We start from the raw sequence: 12,530 nt of genomic DNA on the forward strand, positions 1-12,530 counted from the left end.
TTTCAGTGCTCCATTTGTGTCTGTGTTTCATCTGCGGATCAACAACATCATCTAGTGGCTCAGCCTGAATCTGCATTTTATCAGGAGTGATTTGCTCAGTATCCTCCGTCACTGACTTGACTAGCTCTGTCTCTGATATAGCTTTTGAAGGCAATGTGTGTCACATATTGTGTTTTTTTTTATTATTATTTTTTTTTAATTATTGCACACATAGAGCGAGCCCAAACACATGCAGGATCTCTTGATAAGATAAAGACCGTTGCCTTAAGACACTTTTAACATGTTTTGGGTCAGTTTATTACTGTTGAATATGATGCAATCAAAGCTCCCACTTTATATTAGGTGGCCTTAACTACTGTGTACTTACATTTAAATTAATAATTTGGTACAATGCACTTATTGTGTACATACATGTTTTTACATTGTATTTATATATATATATATTTAAAATACCTACATGTAATTACATCTGTAATTAATTTATGTAATTACATTTAGAATTACACTGTTGACCCATCCCTTACACCTTAACCCACCCTTAAACTTACCCATACCACCAAACCTGTCCCTAACCTTACCCGTATCACACCTCAATGGCAGCAAAAGTGTTTTGCAATACGATATGAGCACAATAAGTACATTGTACTTATTTTTTTGATGCAAGTACATAGTAGTTAAGGCCACCTAATATACAGTGAGAAAAATAAGTATTTGAACACCCTGCTATTTTGCAAGTTCTCCCACTTAGAAATCATGGAGGGGTCTGAAATTGTCATCGTAGCTGCATGTCCACTGTGAGAGACATAATCTAAAAAAAAAATCCAGAAATCACAATGTATGATTTTTTAGCTATTTATTTGTATGATACAGCTGCAAATAAGTATTTGAACACCTGTCTATCAGCTAGAATTCTGACCCTCAAAGACCTGTTAGTCTGCCTTTAAAATGTCCACCTCCACTCCATTTATTATCCTAAATTAGATGCACCTGTTTGAGGTCGTTAGCTGCATAAAGACACCTGTCCGCCCCATACAATCAGTAAGAATCCAACTACTAACATGGCCAAGACCAAAGAGCTGTCCAAAGACCCTAGAGACAAAATTGTACACCTCCACAAGGCTGGAAAGGGCTACGGGGAAATTGCCAAGCAGCTTGGTGAAAAAAGGTCCACTGTTGGAGCAATCATTAGAAAATGGAAGAAGCTAAACATGACTGTCAATCTCCTCGGACTGGGGCTCCATGCAAGATCTCACCTCGTGGGGTCTCAGTGATCCTAAGAAAGGTGAGAAATCAGCCCAGAACTACACGGGAGGAGCTGGTCAATGACCTGAAAAGAGCTGGGACCACCGTTTCCAAGGTTACTGTTGGTAATACACTAAGACGTCATGGTTTGAAATCATGCATGGCACGGAAGGTTCCCTGCTTAAACCAGCACATGTCCAGGCCCGACTTAAGTTTGCCAATGACCATTTGGATGATCCAGAAGAGTCATGGGAGAAAGTCATGTGGTCAGATGAGACCAAAATAGAACTTTTTGGTCATAATTCCACTTAACGTGTTTGGAGGAAGAAGAATGATGAGTACCATCCCAAGAACACCATCCCTACTGTGAAGCATGGGGTGGTAGCATCATGCTTTGGGGTGTTTTTCTGCACATGGGACAGGGCGACTGCACTGTATTAAGGAGAGGATGACCGGGGCCATGTATTGCGAGATTTTGGGGAACAACCTCCTTCCCTCAGTTAGAGCATTGAAGATGGGTCGAGGCTGGGTCTTCCAACATGACAATGACCAAGCACACAGCCAGGATAACCAAGGAGTGGCTCTGTAAGAAGCATATCAAGGTTCTGGCGTGGCCTAGCCAGTCTCCAGACCTAAACCCAATAGAGAATCTTTGGAGGGAGCTCAAACTCCATGTTTCTCAGCGACAGGCCAGAAACCTGACTGATCTAGAGAAGATCTGTGTGGAGGAGTGGGCCAAAATCCCTCCTGCAGTGTGTGCAAACCTGGTGAAAAACTACAGGAAACGTTTGACCTCTGTAATTGCAAACAAAGGCTACTGTACCAAATATTAACAATGATTTTCTCAGGTGTTCAAATACTTATTTGCAGCTGTATCATACAAATAAATAGTTAAAAAATCATACATTGTGATTTCTGGATTTTTTTTTTTAGATTATGTCTCTCACAGTGGACATGCACCTACGATGACAATTTCAGACCCCTCCATGATTTCTAAGTGGGAGAACTTGCAAAATAGCAGGGTGTTCAAATACTTATTTTCCTCACTGTAAAGTGTGACCCAATCAATCTATAGGAAGTTGAGGCCTACTGGAGCTAAATGCGAGAAAGGTCAAACACTATGAAATAACTGATCAATAAAATGCTAAAAAAATCTGCAAATGATCATACACATCAGCACAGAATAAATGGGCAGATTTTGACTGACGGTGATGTTTCACATGGCTATATTACAGATCAGCTTCACATCAGATCATTGGAGAAGAGATCTCCAAAGAGAGCAAAGGACCCCGCCTTGCCCAAACTTATGACCCCCCTCTCCCTCTCCCCTTTCACTCTTCTCCCCTACTGTGATGATATCTATTGATTGTGCCTGTTACTCTAGGAAGCCACTAGATGACACTGTGTTAAGTGTTATGGTTGGATACATGGCAATTAAGAAGGAAGAATGTGAGCAGTAATTTGCATTCCTGGTAATTTCTTTTATGTAAGCGTTGGGCTGTTGACAAGCTTGTCGGGCTTTATTCTGCGTTAATAGCTGGCTGGATGTACATTATCCCGCTTATTACATGGCTGCTTGCTACAAAAGTAAATAATTAGACACGAAACACTGATCTGAAAAATTTTACGCAAAGCTTACGTGAAGAAAGCAGTTGCTAGCAAACGGCAGGTTCAAACGATACGGTGCAGTCATACCATTTATTGCACAACTTTCACCACATAATTATGGCAATAAAAGATATTGATTTAAGATGAAAATGTTTCAAAATATTACCAGTTTGTTAGTTATCTTATAATCCATTACAGTGTACAATCGTCACAAAATGGCAGCAGCTGCTTTTGTATGAAACGAGAGAGCGAGACCCTGCTGAAAAAACCTGCTAAAAAAAGCCTAAGCTGGTTGACTGGTTTTAGCTGCTTTTAAGCTAGAAGTAGCTGGTTTTAGCTCAGGGGTGCCAAAACTCTGTCCTGGAGGGCCGGTGTCCTGCAGAGTATAGCTCCAACCCCCATTAGACACACCTGAACCAGCTAATCAAGATCTTACTAGGCATACTAGAAACTTCCAGGCAGGTGTGTTGAGGCAAGTTGAAGCTAAACTCTACAGGACACCGGCCCCTCTTGTTTTAGCTGGTCTCCCAGCCTGGCTAGGCTGGTCACGCTGGTTTTAGCTGGTTGTTCCAGCTGGTCTCCCAGCCTGACCAGCAAAGGAAGTGGCCAAAACCCCTTTAAAACCAGCCTGCTGACCAGCTAAGAACAGGTTGTTATCGGGGAATAACATACCTTGGAATCATAGCCGCAAAAACAAGGGGTGCTGCAGAGAGCTGAGAGAGCAGAGCCAAACACTCTCAGGATCTCATGAGCAGATCAAACGCTGCTTTAAGACACTTTTAACTTCTCTAGTCACTGATCGTGATATGGCGCAGTTCATTTCTGCTGAAAACGACAACACTGAACAGAAGAGGAAGATGTGGCCAACTTGAACTCAAAGCGGTTAAGTTAACATGTTGTGAAAAGAGCTGGATGTTCACACGCATCAAAACTTAAAGATGTGTGGTTATTTTAGATGAAGGTAGAGTTTCTCATGACTTTACTACAGATCAGCCTCACATCAGCTCATCTGTCATTTCATTACTGAACCAGTTTTGAAGAGTTTGTGTTTTCATATTTGTGGACTGAAACTGTTGAAGATGTTTGACCGATTTTTGTTCTGTTTGTGTTTGTGGCGTCTGGTTGGTGAGTTTGAAATGTGTTTTTTATGATTCCAGTTTGTTATTCAGATTCATTTTTTTCTAAATGTCCTTTATAGGCTTTAGTTTCAATTTCTCAGTTTCTGTATCAGGAAATCAGTTTTATTCAAAATCACCACAAAAATACAATGACTACAGTTTGCTTCTGTTGTGTCCATGTGATTGTTTTAGATTTTATTCAAAGTATTTGTCATCAAGTTATTTGAAAGTCTTATTTTTTCTCTTTTTTTCTTGAGGTGTGTTTGGTGATGATGCAGTGACGCAAGTGTCAGTGATGGAGGGAGAATCAGTCACTATATACTGTGGCCGTACTGAAATACAGACGGATGATAATATAACATGGACATTTGGAACTAACAGGTATCTCATAGCTAGAATCAACGGACCAGCCAAAAGGATATCTGATGGTCCTGGTGGGAGATTCAGAGACAGACTAGAGCTTGATTATCAGACTGGATCTCTGACCATCACAAACATTAAAACCACTGACTCTGGACTTTATGAAGTGTCCATCAGAAACGGCAGCTCAGAGACCAAACGCAGATACAGTTTTACTGTCTATGGTGAGTCACAATTACATTTTAATTTGTGCTGCTGGATTCATATCATTAATTATTTTTTTTATGAATCAAAGACAAAAAATCTGAAAAAGCCTATACACAATGTCATTTGTTTGAAAATATATATATTTAAAAACATTTATTCAAAGACCATAAAATGTTTTCAATATTGTGTCATCATCAGTGTCATCAGTTTTTTTTTTTCCCATTCTTAATGCGGGTCACTTTCCAATTGTCTGGGCCATCGGTGAGAGTGAGAACACACTGATTGGATATTAAGTTTAGCCAGTGTACGAGATTTAAAACAAAAGTGATGAAAACGAGCAAGTAAATCAAGACGGCACAGAAAGTTATCTTACCCGAAAATTACAATAGGCCTTGGGTGAACTCAGGTAAAGTGGGCCACTTTTTTGTGAAATGTGTAATTTAGATATCTAGATTTTTTTTTTTTCTTTTTCTTTCTTTTTTTTTTTTTCTTAATTACTTTTGTTAACTTTAAGGTCCAGGTATAATATTTCAAAAAAAAAAAAAAAACTTATGTCAAAGGGGTTTCTACCTTTCACCATGACACAGACCTCCTTTGACGTGTTGCCACACCGACCAGTGTCATTGCATCAACCAAAACTATTTTATGATTTAGAGAAATAGTCCCTTTAATTAAAAAACATTGTTATTCTCTGAAAGAATCCACCCAATCTGGCAACACTGTTGGTGTGTCCCAGTGTCCTGCCATTTCATCCTACCTGTCAGATTGTCCTACCAGGGCTTACTGTGCATGCGTACATCAGTAGTGCAGCATTTTTTTGTCACACTGAACAACACATAACTACTGTATTTGCATTACTGCAAGGGTAGGTTTAGGGTTGAGGTGGCACAGAGCTCTACGCTTACTTTCTTTCTAGGATCACTTGTGCTCCTAATTTTAAAAAAAAACTTTAGGAGCACAGTCAAAACTTTCAGGAGCACCTTCTAATCAATAATCAAAAATTCTGATAAAAAATTAGCCTTCCCATTACGAGGTAATATTTGACTCCTTAAAGTGATTTACAGGGGTCTTTTGTTTTTACCTTTGTAATGGCATTTTTCTAACATTATTAAAAGTATGTCATCTTTCATGTCAAATTCTAAAAATTATAATTAAAATAATAAAAAGAACATGTAGAATTAAAGCTGCAAGCAGTGTTGAAAGGGCTCTCGCACCACCAGGCTCACTACCACCCGGTGGTTTTAGGAAATTGCGAACAGTGGGCAATATGCATTTAAAGTGGTAAATATAGAAGGGATATGTCAAAGTCATTTATATGTGCCAGACTTCCTGCTGCCAGTTGATGGCACTATAACTATAACTGTATATTGGCATGTAGATATCTTCAGGCCAGGACTTTCATCAAACATATGAAGTTTGGTGCAGATTGTACACAGTATGTTTAAGCTAGTCTAAAACATGTGATTTCCTGTTGCCAGCAGGTGGTGTCATGATTATAACAGAATATTGGCCTTTAGATGTGTTCAGACCAGGATTCTTGTTGAACATGTGAAGTTTGGGGCAGATCGGACATTGTATGGCTGAGTTACAACACCTTCTATTCCTATGGCGAAACATCGAAATTTGTCAGGCTGCCATATACACACCCTTTAATGAAAACTCAAGATCTTCACAATTTAACATTGCAAAGGCCTTTATTGTAGACTGACCAAATATAATGTTGATGTCATTTAATCTCTATGAGAAGTTTGTTAGAACGTAAAACATGGCACTTCCTGTTGCCAGCTGGTGGTAATATGGCTATAACTGAATATGGACACGGGCATGTGTTCAGGACAGGATTCTTATCAAACATGTGAATTTTGGTGCAGATTGGACATTGTATGTCTGAATTATAACTTCATTTTCATGACAAAACATCAAAGTTTGTCAGGCCGCCACGGACACGCCCTTCAATGAAAACTCAAGATCTTTGCTATTTAACATCACAAAGGGCTTTAGATTACACTGACCACATTTGGTGTTGATCTAATTAAATCTCTAGGAGGAGTTTGTTTAAATACAATGCCTGAAAATGGCAGAAATTGCACAAAATTTGCCAAAATAATTCAAAATAACAGACTTCCTGTTGGGTTTCAGACTTCGTACCAGGGGACTTTTTTGTAGGCATTGGTGTGTTACATGTGTCTACCCAATTTCGTACATGTATGTAAAACATAGCTCGAGGGGCACTTCGTTGAAATTTTATAGGTGGCGGTATTGAGCCATTTTGCCACACCCACTTCTGAAACCCATATCAGATGTAAATTTTCACCACTTTTGGCATGTGTGCCAAGTTTCATGAGTTTGAGCATAAAATGCGATTAAACATTAAACATTCACTGACTTCAAACATTCAGACACTGGCTGATAATGCAGACTTACTTTTACTTACTCTTCATTTGTTCTGTCATGTTTTCAGCTCGTCTGCTTGTTCCTGTCATTACCAGAGACTGTTCATCATCATCATCATCATCACAGCAGAATTGTTCATTGTTGTGTTCAGTGGTGAATGTGAGTCATGTGACTCTCTCCTGGTACAAAGGAAACAGTTTATTGTCCAGCATCAGTGTGTCTGATCTCAGCATCAGTCTCTCTCTACCTCTGGAGGTGGAATATCAGGATAAAAACACCTACAGCTGTGTGCTCAACAATCCCATCAGCAGCCATAGGAACTATCTGAATATCAGAGAGCTCTGTCAACCTTGTCCAGGTTCGTCAACACATTGATGTTCGTCACTGACAGCTGATCTCTGTCTATTGTTGTAGTTCAGACTGACAAATCCATTCACACTAATGACTGTCTGTCTTTAGCCATTACAGCACCAGACCCACAGACTCCATCACAGACTACAGCTTCTTCGGCTTCACGTCCTCCAGTCTCAGTATCTCTGATAATAGTGCTGATCTCTGCTGCTCAAGTTCAAGTTCAAGTTCAAGTTGAGCTTTATTGTCATTCCGCTACATGCGGGGGCATACAGTGGAACGAAATGTCGTGCCTCACAGGACCACGGTGCTACATAAATACAGGCATACAACAATGGAGTAAGACAATATAAACCTATACACAACTATCCTACTGATAGATTTTGACTATAAATATAAATATACTATCTATAAAAAAGTACCTATACAAACTAAAAAATACAAACTATACAAACTATACGAATGCTTCAGATAAGTACTGTACATGTGCAAGGAGAAACATTGAGTTCAAGCAGCTGGCTGGGGAACAGTGCAGGATGATTTGTAGTGCATGAGCATGTAAACATACATATATTACTGAGTCTTTTTGTGGGATTTGTGTACACACAGCAGTGTGTGTGAAAAGTGACTAGTGCGCATAGAGGAGGAGAGTGTGCTACTACAGGTGGTTTGTACAGGCCCACTCACCTGTGTGTAGCACACTTCGAATTGCACGTTACATGTTACAGAAGGTAGGGGGTTTGTATGGGGGTTCAGAGAGGGCGGGGTGATTTGAGTTCAGGGCTCTCACAGCCTGGGGGAAAAAGCTGTTGAGCAGTCTGGCAGAGCGGGCTCTGATGCTCCGGTACCGTCTTCCTGATGGTAGGAGCTGGAAGAGACTGTGGGAGGGGTGTGTGGAGTCCTTCACGATACTATTGGCTTTGCTGGAGCATCGTGTGAGGAAAATATCCAGGATGGAGGGGAGAGGGGCACCGATGATCCTTGCAGCTGTGTTCACTGTCCGTTGTAGGGTCTTGCGGTCTGCTGCAGTACAGTTCCCGTACCAGACAGTGATGCAGCTGGTCAGCACACTCTCAATGGTGCCCCTGTAGAAAGTGGTGAGGATGGGTGGAGGAGACTTGCTCTTTTCAGCCGGCGGAGGAAGTGTAGGCGCTGTTGTGCCTTCTTGGAGAGTGACATGGTGTTTGTGGACCAGGTGAGATCCTCTGTGATGTGCACCCCCAGGAATTTAGTGCTGCTGACTCTCTCCACAGGCGAGCTGTCGATGGTCAGTGGGGGGTGATCACCGGAGTTTCTCCTGAAGTCCATCACAACCTCCTTTGTCTTACTCACATTGAGGGACAGGTTGTTAGTGCCACACCATTCAGCCAGCTGTGCCACTTCCTCTCTGTAGTGCGTTTCATCGTTGTTGCTGATGAGACCTACCACTGTTGTGTCATCAGCGAACTTGATGATGTGGTTGGAGCTGGACTTGGCAGTGCAGTCGTGGGTCAGCAGCGTGAAGAGCAGCGGGCTGAGCACACAGCCTTGTGGGGCACCTGTGTTCAGTGTGGTAGTGCTCGAGGTGTTGTGGCCGACACGGACTGACTGAGGTCTTCCGGTTAGAAAGTCCAGGATCCAATTGCAGAGGGAATTGTTAAGGCCCAGCAGGTTGAGTTTATTTATGAGCTGTTGTGGGATTATTGTGTTGAATGCTGAGCTGAAGTCAATGAACAGCATTCTAACGTAGGAGTCTTTATTTTCTAGGTGGGTAAGAGCCAGGTGGAGAGTGGAGGAAATTGCATCGTCCGTAGAGCGGTTCAGACGGTATGCAAACTGGAGCGGATCGAGTGTGTTGGGGAGGCTGGTTTTGATGTTGTGCATGACTAACCTCTCAAAGCACTTCATTATGATTGGAGTCAGTGCTATGGGACGGTAGTCATTTAGACAGGACACAGGTGATTTCTTTGGTACCGGTATGATTGTTGTGGGACATGAAGACATGTGGGGACGACTGCCTGGCTCAGCGAGGTGTTGAAGATATCTGTTAGGACATCTGTCAGCTGTGCAGCACAGTCTTTCAGTACACGGCCAGGTATGTTGTCGGGACCCGCAGCCTTGCGTGGGTTGATCCTAGATAGGGACTTCCTTACATTTACATTTACATTTAGTCATTTTGCAGACGCTCTTATCCAAAGCGACTTACAATTTGGGGAACACATGAAGCGATTCATCTTGAAGAGGCAATTCGACAAAGGAAGTGCTTGTAACACCAAGTCTCAGGCATTGTTTAAATAAGTACAAGCTAGCAAGGGAAGGAATAAGTAAGGAGAAAGATTTTTTTTTCTTTTTTTTTTTTTTTTTTTATGTGTAGGTTGAAGTCAAGTAGTGTCGAAAGAGATGAGTTTTCAGCTGTTGCTTGAAGATTGACAGGGATCCAGTACTCCGAATATGGGTGGGAAGATCATTCCACCAGCCAGGAATGGTGAACGAGAATGTTCTGGAGAGTGATTTTGAGCCTCTTTGTGATGGTACCACGAGGCGTCGCTTACTAGCAGATCTCAGATTTCTGGAGGGGATGTAGATTCTTAATAGTGAGTGCATGTAGGCGGGTGCTGAGCCTGTGGTTCTATGAGCAAGCATCAGTGTCTTGAACTTGATGCGAGCTGCGATTGGTAGCCAATGCAATGAGATAAAGAGAGGTGTAACATGGGCTCTTTTGGGTTCCTTGAAGACCAGTCGTGCCGCCGCATTCTGAATCATTTGTAGAGGTTTGACTGTGTTTGATGGAAGTCCAGCCAGAAGAGCATTGCAGTAGTCCAGCCTAGAAATGACAAGGGCCTGGACAAGAAGTTGTGCAGCATGCTCCGTCAGAAAGGGCCTGATCTTTCTGATGTTGTGTAGTGCAAACCTGCAAGATCGAGCAGTCTTTGCAATGTGGTCTTTGAAGGTCAGCTGGTCATCAAAGATTACACCAAGATTTCTGACCGAAGTTGATGGGGTAATTGTTGATGAACCTAACTGGATCGTGATGTCATGCTGTAGAGTTGGAGCGGCAGGAAAGACAAGAAGCTCAGTCTTTGCCAGGTTGAGCTGGAGGTGATGTTCTTTCATCCATGCCGAGATGTCTGCCAGGCAACCTGAGATCCTTGCAGCTACCGTTGGATCATCTGGTTGAAAAGAGAGATAGAGCTGTGTGTCATCAGCATAGCAGTGGTAGGAGAATCCATGTGCCTGTATGATGGGACCCAGTGATGTAGTGTATGTGGAGAAGAGGAGGGGTCCAAGAACCGATCCCTGAGGAACCCCAGTGACCAGTGTATGTGCTTTGGATACCTCCCCTCCCCAGGCCACCCTGAAAGACCTACCAGTGAGATAGGATTCAAACCAGCGAAGTGGAATTCCAGCGATGCCCAGTGATGAGAGAGTGGAGAGGAGTAACTGATGATTGACAGTGTCAAACGCGGCAGATAGATCCAGCAGAATGAGGACTGATGATTTGGAATGGGCTTTTGCACTGCAGGGCTTCAGTGACCGAGAGAAGTGCAGTCTCAGTTGAATGGCCACTCCTGAAACCTGACTGTTTAGCGTCCAGTTTGTTGTTCTGTGAAAGAAACAATGAGACCTGGTTGAAGACAACACGTTCAAGTGTTTTCGCTATGAATGGAAGGAGAGAGACAGGTCTATAGTTTTCTATAAGAGAAGTGTTTAATGTAGGTTTTTTGAGCAGTGGGGTTACCCGAGCCTGCTTGAACGCAGTGGGGAAGATGCCTGTGAGGAGGGATGTGTTGATGATGTGTGTGAGTGTCGGTAAGAGCGTGGGAGAGATTGCTTGCAGAAGGTGCGAGGGATTGGGTCAAGAGGACATGTTGTAGGATGGTTGGAGAGGAGAAGTTTGGATACTTCAGCCTCCGTCAGGGGACAGAAGGAGAAAATGGGAGGTTTAGCAGTGTAAGTGGTTGGTTGGGGGTCCTGTGTGCGTGGAGGTGAGAACTGATCACTGATCGATCTAGTTTTGTCTGTAAAAAAAGTAGCAAAGTCATCAGCAGTAATAGAAGTGGTGGGAGGTGGTGGAGGGGGACAGAGGAGAGAATTAAATGTTCTGAAGAGATTACGCATGTCTGGAGCGCTGTTGATCTTGTTGTGGAAATGTGAGGATTTGGCAGTGTGGACGAAGAACATCAGATAACCAGGGGTTAGAAGGGGCAGTCCGTGCTGACCTAGAGGAGAGAGGACAAATGTCGTCTAGACAAGAAGTTAAGGTAGAGCATAAAGTTTCAGTAGCTGCGTTTACATCCAGAGATGAGAAATGGGTAGGTGAGGGAAGAGAGGAGGATACCACAGAGGAAAGATGGGAAGGAGAAAGGGAGCGCAGGTTTCGTCTAAAACTAACCGGTAGGGGGGTTGGTGGCACACGGGTAGCAAAATGTAGTGTAAATGTAATGAAGAAATGGTCCGAGATATGTAGCGGTTGTACCAGAATGTTATCTGCAGTACAATTGCGTGTGTAAATTAAATCAAGTTGGTTGCCTGATTTGTGCGTGCTAGTAGTGGTAAGGCGATTGAGATCAAATGAAGCTAGTAGCGAGTGGAAGTCTGTAGCATAAGGCTTGTCTAGGTGAATGTTGAAATCACCAAAGACTAAGACTGGAATGCCATCCTCCACAAAAGAGGACAACAACCCGTCCAGCTCCTCTAGGAAGGTGGCTAGAATTTGTCCAGGGGGACGGTAGATTACCACAATCTGGAGTTTTATCGGAGCTGATACAGTAATGGCATGACATTCAAATGAGTTGTAATTGCAAAGGGTAGAGCGGGTTGAGTATTTCCAATTGTGTGAAACGAGCAGGCCAGTACCCCCACCCCGACCAACTTGACGCGAAGTATGAGAGAAAGAGAAATTAGTAGAGAGAGCAGCTGGGGTTGCTGAGTCTTCTGGACGAATCCAGGTCTCAGTCAAGCCCAAGATGCTGAGAGTGGATTTTAAAGAAAAGGCAGAAATGAAGTCAGCTTTGTTGACGGCTGACTGATAATTCCAGAGACCCACAGAGAAAGCCAGAGGTGTAGTGGAAGATGTAGAGATAGGGCGTAGGTTAGCAGTATTACGTTGCCGTCTGCGAGTGATTTTAGAGCGTGGCTGAGAGAGAACCGGAATGTTTTGGAGACACATGATAGAGGTAGAAGGAAAGAGGATAGGAGAGCAGAGTGAGGAAGGAAAAAGATACTTAAGTGTGTAGCTCGGTGTCGTTGCTCGGTTCAAGTCGCACAGGA

The 12,530-nt window shown here is 42.8% G+C and overlaps 1 protein-coding gene across 1 annotated transcript in view; it reads left to right on the top strand.

Annotated features, from left to right (window-relative positions):
• Nucleotides 1-3,717: 3,717 nt before the first annotated feature.
• The window catches only part of LOC131531421 (uncharacterized), a 30,501-nt gene continuing 21,688 nt past the window's right edge, over nucleotides 3,718-12,530 (top strand). The window contains exons 1-2 of the mRNA XM_058762160.1: nucleotides 3,718-3,975; nucleotides 4,226-4,349. The gene's annotated coding sequence lies outside the window, so the exon portion shown is untranslated. The remainder of the gene's footprint in view (nucleotides 3,976-4,225; nucleotides 4,350-12,530) is intronic.

Source organism: Onychostoma macrolepis, chromosome 22 (assembly GCF_012432095.1).
Source record: "Onychostoma macrolepis isolate SWU-2019 chromosome 22, ASM1243209v1, whole genome shotgun sequence".
Lineage (NCBI taxonomy): Eukaryota > Metazoa > Chordata > Actinopteri > Cypriniformes > Cyprinidae > Onychostoma > Onychostoma macrolepis.